Source organism: Pseudophryne corroboree, chromosome 2, assembly GCF_028390025.1.
Source record: "Pseudophryne corroboree isolate aPseCor3 chromosome 2, aPseCor3.hap2, whole genome shotgun sequence".
NCBI lineage: Eukaryota > Metazoa > Chordata > Amphibia > Anura > Myobatrachidae > Pseudophryne > Pseudophryne corroboree.
The window spans coordinates 254,332,170-254,338,720 of NC_086445.1; the positions used below are offsets into that span (position 1 = coordinate 254,332,170).

Consider the following 6,551-nt stretch of genomic DNA (forward strand, 5'->3'; position numbering starts at 1 on the left):
ATCCGGGGAGCACAGCACCGCAGATCGGATCGGAAGAGAGATCCGATCTGCGGTGTGGCAGGGGGTGTGCTGCTTGGGGAGGCAAAATAAATATATATATGTGTGTGTATATATATATATATATATGTATATGTGTGTGTGATATATAATATATAGATAAAAAGGGGGAGATTATTGCGCCACTTGTGTACAACTCCAGTAATAAAATATCCACGTGTAGTCAAAATAAATAACACTCCCTATGGGTTAATACAGGGCGTCAGCTGTCCCCCAAAACACAGGGATGGTGGCTCCCTGTAGCAAAGGATTAATAACACACGGGGGGGGGGGGGGGGGGGGGAATAAAGCGACCAATGGTGTCTTAAAATATTTCAATAAAAGTGGATCTAGAAGATATATAAAAATATGTACTATATCTATAAAATAACCAGATCGAGTGGATCTATAAAAAGTTAATTTATTAATACATTAAAACAGACAGTGATTAAACAGCTAGACTAAAATTTGAGCAGCAAAAATTCTTAAAAAGTGTGATAAAAGCAACAGACACAATGCAAAATAATACCAGTTAAAAATGTATGTTAAAATATGTAAAACAGTTTTAACTTAACTTGGTATGAGGTCACTGCCAGGTAGCCCAACGCGTTTCGTCATTCAGACTTCATCAAGGGGTAAATGTAAAGTGGGACCAGACTTCTATTTATACCAGTAATACTCTCATAGTGATTATGACATCACTTCCTGTTACTCAGGCATGATGTTGTAAAGTGGATAAGGAACTTCTATTTATACTTGTACAATGACTTCATTTAATAGTATATATAAACATAATATTGTATGAGTGTTTAGAAACAGGTTTGGTGCTGGAGAGCTTTAAAAAACTCCCATATAGATGCACCGGCGGACCTTTTCCGCCCCACTTCCGGTTTCGGGCCGTCGCGTCACTTCCGCCCCACTTCCGGTACGCGATTGCGCATGCGCCCGCGGCTGCAGAAGTCGTTTGGAGTTCAACAGTTCTAGGGACATTGTTCTCAGTGTATTCCTTGCGGCGGCCATCTTTGTAGGGATTTAGTCATATGTAGCTTCATACGGCGGCCATATTTGGGGAGTCCATAATCGGGGACATTTGTCTCAGTTCTCCGGTATTTTGGACATACAAATAGATAGAAAAACGGGATTTGGTCAATAATTCATTAGTGACAATGATGTTAATAGCTAAATCACTACCAATTGTTTATAGATCACTAATATATATTAATACATATTGTTAATAGTATTAGTAATAACCAGGGGGCTATCCAGTGGTGAAATTAGTGAAAAATATATATAAGTATAGTATATAATATATATATATAAATATAAAGTGCAGGGTGCAGAATAAATAAAGGAAAAAATAAATATTTATATTTAATAAGTTATTAGGAAGTAGATAGTGTGAGGCTTGATACTAAACTGACATGCTCATGTAGGCTATTTAACACCAGTTCGTTTACAGTACCTGATCTTCCCAGATGGTCTCCCTAGTCTGGTACTGATCAGGCCCGACACTGCTTCGCTTCCAAGATCGGGCGAGATTGGGCCTTTCCAGTGAGGTATGACTGTAATAATAACTTTTTACCATACACGTGTCAGATTTAATATATCAACGGAACATGATATTAGTGCGGGAGTGGTGTGGATGGGAGTGGGGTGCGGGTGGGTGGGTAAGGGTGGGGGTGGGGAGGGGGGGGGTTGTGGAGGTGCGGATTTAGAGGAACTCCAGGTCAAGAATGGGGAGGGGGAGGGGGGGGGCAAAAGGGGGGGAGGGAGGTGGTAGGGGGGGGGGGGGAGGGGTTGGGAAAAGATTATGGGGCAGGGGTGTAACAGGATACAACCGTGATGATCCGATGGCCAAATAGTTTCACAGGAACGGAGCGATTTCGTAATAGTCGTTAAATCCCTTCGGGTGGAGTGTTTGTAATTGAAAAATCCAATACATTTCTCTACGTGAGAGTTTATTGGCCAGGTCGCCACCTCTTTCTCCCAGCTTCACGAGTTCAATAGCTTTGAAAGTTAGTGCCTCCGGATTGGAATTGTGTACAAGGTTAAAGTGTTTAGATACTGCGTGGTTCTCCATTTTATTCTTTATATTGCGGACATGTTCTTGTATTCTCATTTTCAGCGGTCTCTTCGTTTTTCCCACATATTGTTTTCGGCAGCCGCATTCTAATAAATAGATCACAGATTGTGTATTGCAGTTTATGAAGTCTTTAATCTTGTATACCTCCTTCTTTTCTATGTCCGTGAATGTTTTCCTTACTGGGTGTAAGTACCTACAGATGTTGCATCGGCCACACTTAAAGGATCCAGTGCACTTTGGCATTCTTGATTCCTCGTCAGCTTTCTTATGCAGCATACTGGGAGCCAGGATATCTTTTAGATTTTTCGATTTCCTGAAGACGATCTCAGGGCGAGGAGGCAGTATTTCTTTGAGGACTGGGTCCATTAGTAAGATTCCCCAGTGATTGCTTAGTGAGTCTCTAATAACTTTCTCATGACGGTTAAAGGTGGTGATAAACGGAACAGATTCTTTCTTGGTTTTCTTATTTTTGTATTCTAACAGTGTTGATCTCTCAAGTGTCTTTGCTCTGGTGGCTGCTTCTTCCACAATGGTAGCTGGGTATTCTTTGTTCTTGAATCTCTCTTTATACTTCTCTATTTGGGTGTGGCATTCTTCTTGATTACTGCAGTTTCTCTTTATTCTATTAAATTGGGAAAAGGGGATGTTATTTTTCCATTTCTTCAAGTGATTACTTTTATAATGCAGGTAACTGTTTGTGTCAACCTGCTTAATGTAATTCTTGGTTTCGACTCTTCCTTCCAACCCTGTTAAAATCACATCGAGAAATTCAATTGACTCTTTGTTGATTTTGGAAGTAAATAAGAGATTCATGTCGTTGGTGCTCAGGAATTCCAGGAATTTAAAAAAGGATTCTTCCGTGCCATCCCAAATAATTAAAATGTCATCTATGTAACGACGATAAAAGATAATGTGGTTCTTAAAATCATGGTTACCATAGATAAAATTCTTCTCCCAGCTACCCATAAAAAGATTAGCGAAACTCGGTGCAAAAATCGTGCCCATTGCAGTCCCACAGCGTTGTAAGTAAAAATGATCTAAAAATTTAAAATAGTTGTGCTGAAGAATAAAATACATGACATCACATATAAAATCTTTATGGATGGCTGTTAGTGAGGTGTCGTTCTCCATAAATTCTCTACATGCTGTTACACCTTTGTCGTGGTGTATCTAAACACTTTAACCTTGTACACAATTCCAATCCGGAGGCACTAACTTTCAAAGCTATTGAACTCGTGAAGCTGGGAGAAAGAGGTGGCGACCTGGCCAATAAACTCTCACGTAGAGAAATGTATTGGATTTTTCAATTACAAACACTCCACCCGAAGGGATTTAACGACTATTACGAAATCGCTCCGTTCCTGTGAAACTATTTGGCCATCGGATCATCACGGTTGTATCCTGTTACACCCCTGCCCCATAATCTTTTCCCAACCCCTCCCCCCTCCCCCCCCCTACCACCTCCCTCCCCCCCCTTCGCCCCCCCACCTCCCCCTCCCCATTCTTGACCTGGAGTTCCTCTAAATCCGCACCTCCACAACCCCCCCCCTCCCCACCCCCACCCTTACCCACCCACCCGCACCCCACTCCCATCCACACCACTCCCGCACTAATATCATGTTACGTTGATATATTAAATCTGACACGTGTATGGTAAAAAGTTATTATTACAGTCATACCTCACTGGAAAGGCCCAATCTCGCCCGATCTTGGAAGCGAAGCAGTGTCGGGCCTGATCAGTACCAGACTAGGGAGACCATCTGGGAAGATCAGGTACTGTAAACGAACTGGTGTTAAATAGCCTACATGAGCATGTCAGTTTAGTATCAAGCCTCACACTATCTACTTCCTAATAACTTATTAAATATAAATATTTATTTTTTCCTTTATTTATTCTGCACCCTGCACTTTATATTTATATATATATTATATACTATACTTATATATATTTTTCACTAATTTCACCACTGGATAGCCCCCTGGATATTACTAATACTATTAACAATATGTATTAATATATATTAGTGATCTATAAACAATTGGTAGTGATTTAGCTATTAACATCATTGTCACTAATGAATTATTGACCAAATCCCGTTTTTCTATCTATTTGTATGTCCAAAATACCGGAGAACTGAGACAAATGTCCCCGATTATGGACTCCCCAAATATGGCCGCCGTATGAAGCTACATATGACTAAATCCCTACAAAGATGGCCGCCGCAAGGAATTCACTGAGAACAATGTCCCTAGAACTGTTGAACTCCAAACGACTTCTGCAGCCGCGGGCGTATGCGCAATCGCGTACCGGAAGTGGGGCGGAAGTGACGCGACGGCCCGAAACCGCAAGTGGGGCGGAAAAGGTCCGCCGGCGCATCTATATGGGAGTTTTTTAAAGCTCTCCAGCACCAAACCTGTTTCTAAACACTCATACAATATTATGTTTATATATACTATTAAATGAAGTCATTGTACAAGTATAAATAGAAGTTCCTTATCCACTTTACAACATCATGCCTGAGTAACAGGAAGTGATGTCATAATCACTATGAGAGTATTACTGGTATAAATAGAAGTCTGGTCCCACTTTACATTTACCCCTTGATGAAGTCTGAATGACGAAACGTGTTGGGCTACCTGGCAGTGACCTCATACCAAGTTAAGTTAAAACTGTTTTACATATTTTAACATACATTTTTAACTGGTATTATTTTGCATTGTGTCTGTTGCTTTTATCCCACTTTTTAAGAATTTTTGCTGCTCAAATCTTAGTCTAGCTCAGGCATTCCCAACCACGGTCCTCAAGGCACACTAACAGTGCAGGTTTTAGTGATATCCAGGCTGCAGCACAGGTGACTTAATTAGTAGCTCAGTCATTTTGATTTAACCATCTGTGCTGCAGCCTGAATATCACTAAAACCTGCACTGTTGGTGTGCCTTGAGGACCGTGGTTGGGAATGACTGGTCTAGCTGTTTAATCACTGTCTGTTTTAATGTATTAATAAATTAACTTTTTATAGATCCACTCGATCTGGTTATTTTATAGATATAGTACATATTTTTATATATCTTCTAGATCCACTTTTATTGAAATATTTTAAGACACCATTGGTCGCTTTATCCCCCACCCCCCCCGTGTGTTATATATATATATATATATATATATATATATTCTGCCTTCTCTATTAGGGGCCCCACTCTCTTAAGTGCCCCGGGCCCCCCATGGTCTTAATCCGGCTCTGGGCATGCACTGCTGTTAAGACGGCTCTCGTAATACTTTGCCTTGCCCATACTTGTGTACATTAATCCACAGTGTGGAAATATACACAATATGCTCTTCTCAGACAGGCATACATTCAGCGCAGCCCAATATATATTCAAGCATTGTGTGGACTTTATTACAACCCCCGATGGAATTTATTCATATATGTCTATGTGTACTATAACTAGGTTGAAAAAATGAGTACGCAAAGACTGAATATATAATCATGCAATACTATGAGTGTGTGGCAGTAAAACTGTCCTGTTGCAGTAATGGTAGCAGGTTACAGATAACAGTAGAAAACCACATAACAGTAGAAAACTATAATACAACAAAAATTATTATTAATCTCTACCATTAATTCAATACCCTTCTATACTATGGAATATTAAATCTATTTAGTGAAATTGGGGGTTTAATTGAGGCAGTTGTCATGCGTACAGATCGGGATGAAATATGAAATGAAGAATTACTTTCAACACCTGTTGGGAGAATAAAAAAGACTGACCCTTAAAGCAGCATTTCTCCTGCTGCGAGGAGTGGACACTAAGGGGTAAAATTGCAGTAATTTACCAATTGCTGTTTTGCTGCATTTGCATCTTTTTTGCCACAAAAATACCTCATGCATGCTCCCGCGATTTACGTATTCAAATACAAAATCGTGAAAATGGGAATACTGTGAAAACTGGTGCCGAAAGTGAAAAGTGAAAAATTTGTAAATTTGCCTGTGCCCCCCAAAAAAAGCTAAACTAACATCGGATAACAGTATAGAAGTTTATTATTTGTTAAAATAAAAGTATTTCTGGTACTTAAATTGGGTTAAATGGCTTTTACATGCATTTCCATTTTTTTATTTTAAAAAAGCCATTTTTTTCAGCAAAATTAGTGCTCTCATTAAATTTGGGGTACATAAAAATGGGTATAAGTATATATTTGGGTCATTTTGGGGACTTTAAAAAAAAATGTGGAAACAAACTGATTACTCCCACCTGCAAGTGTAAAAATATTTGTCCCACTCATAAAGCATCCCAATATACCTGTCCGATAAATTGTACCACAATATCCATTATTTTGCACTTTTTACCCCCAAAATGATTTTTTTTTAATGTATATTCATTTATTATTGGAAAATTTAAAATAATTAAAAACTGCTTAGTGCCTAATTAGTCA

General features: G+C 39.4%; 2 pseudogenes; one reads left to right on the forward strand and one right to left on the reverse strand.

Annotated features, from left to right (window-relative positions):
• Positions 1 to 1,486: 1,486 nt before the first annotated feature.
• Positions 1,487 to 1,606, reverse strand: LOC135051895 (5S ribosomal RNA; annotated as a pseudogene).
• Positions 1,607 to 3,784: 2,178 nt separating this feature from the next.
• On the forward strand, positions 3,785 to 3,904 carry LOC135051896 (5S ribosomal RNA; annotated as a pseudogene).
• Positions 3,905 to 6,551: the final 2,647 nt, after the last annotated feature.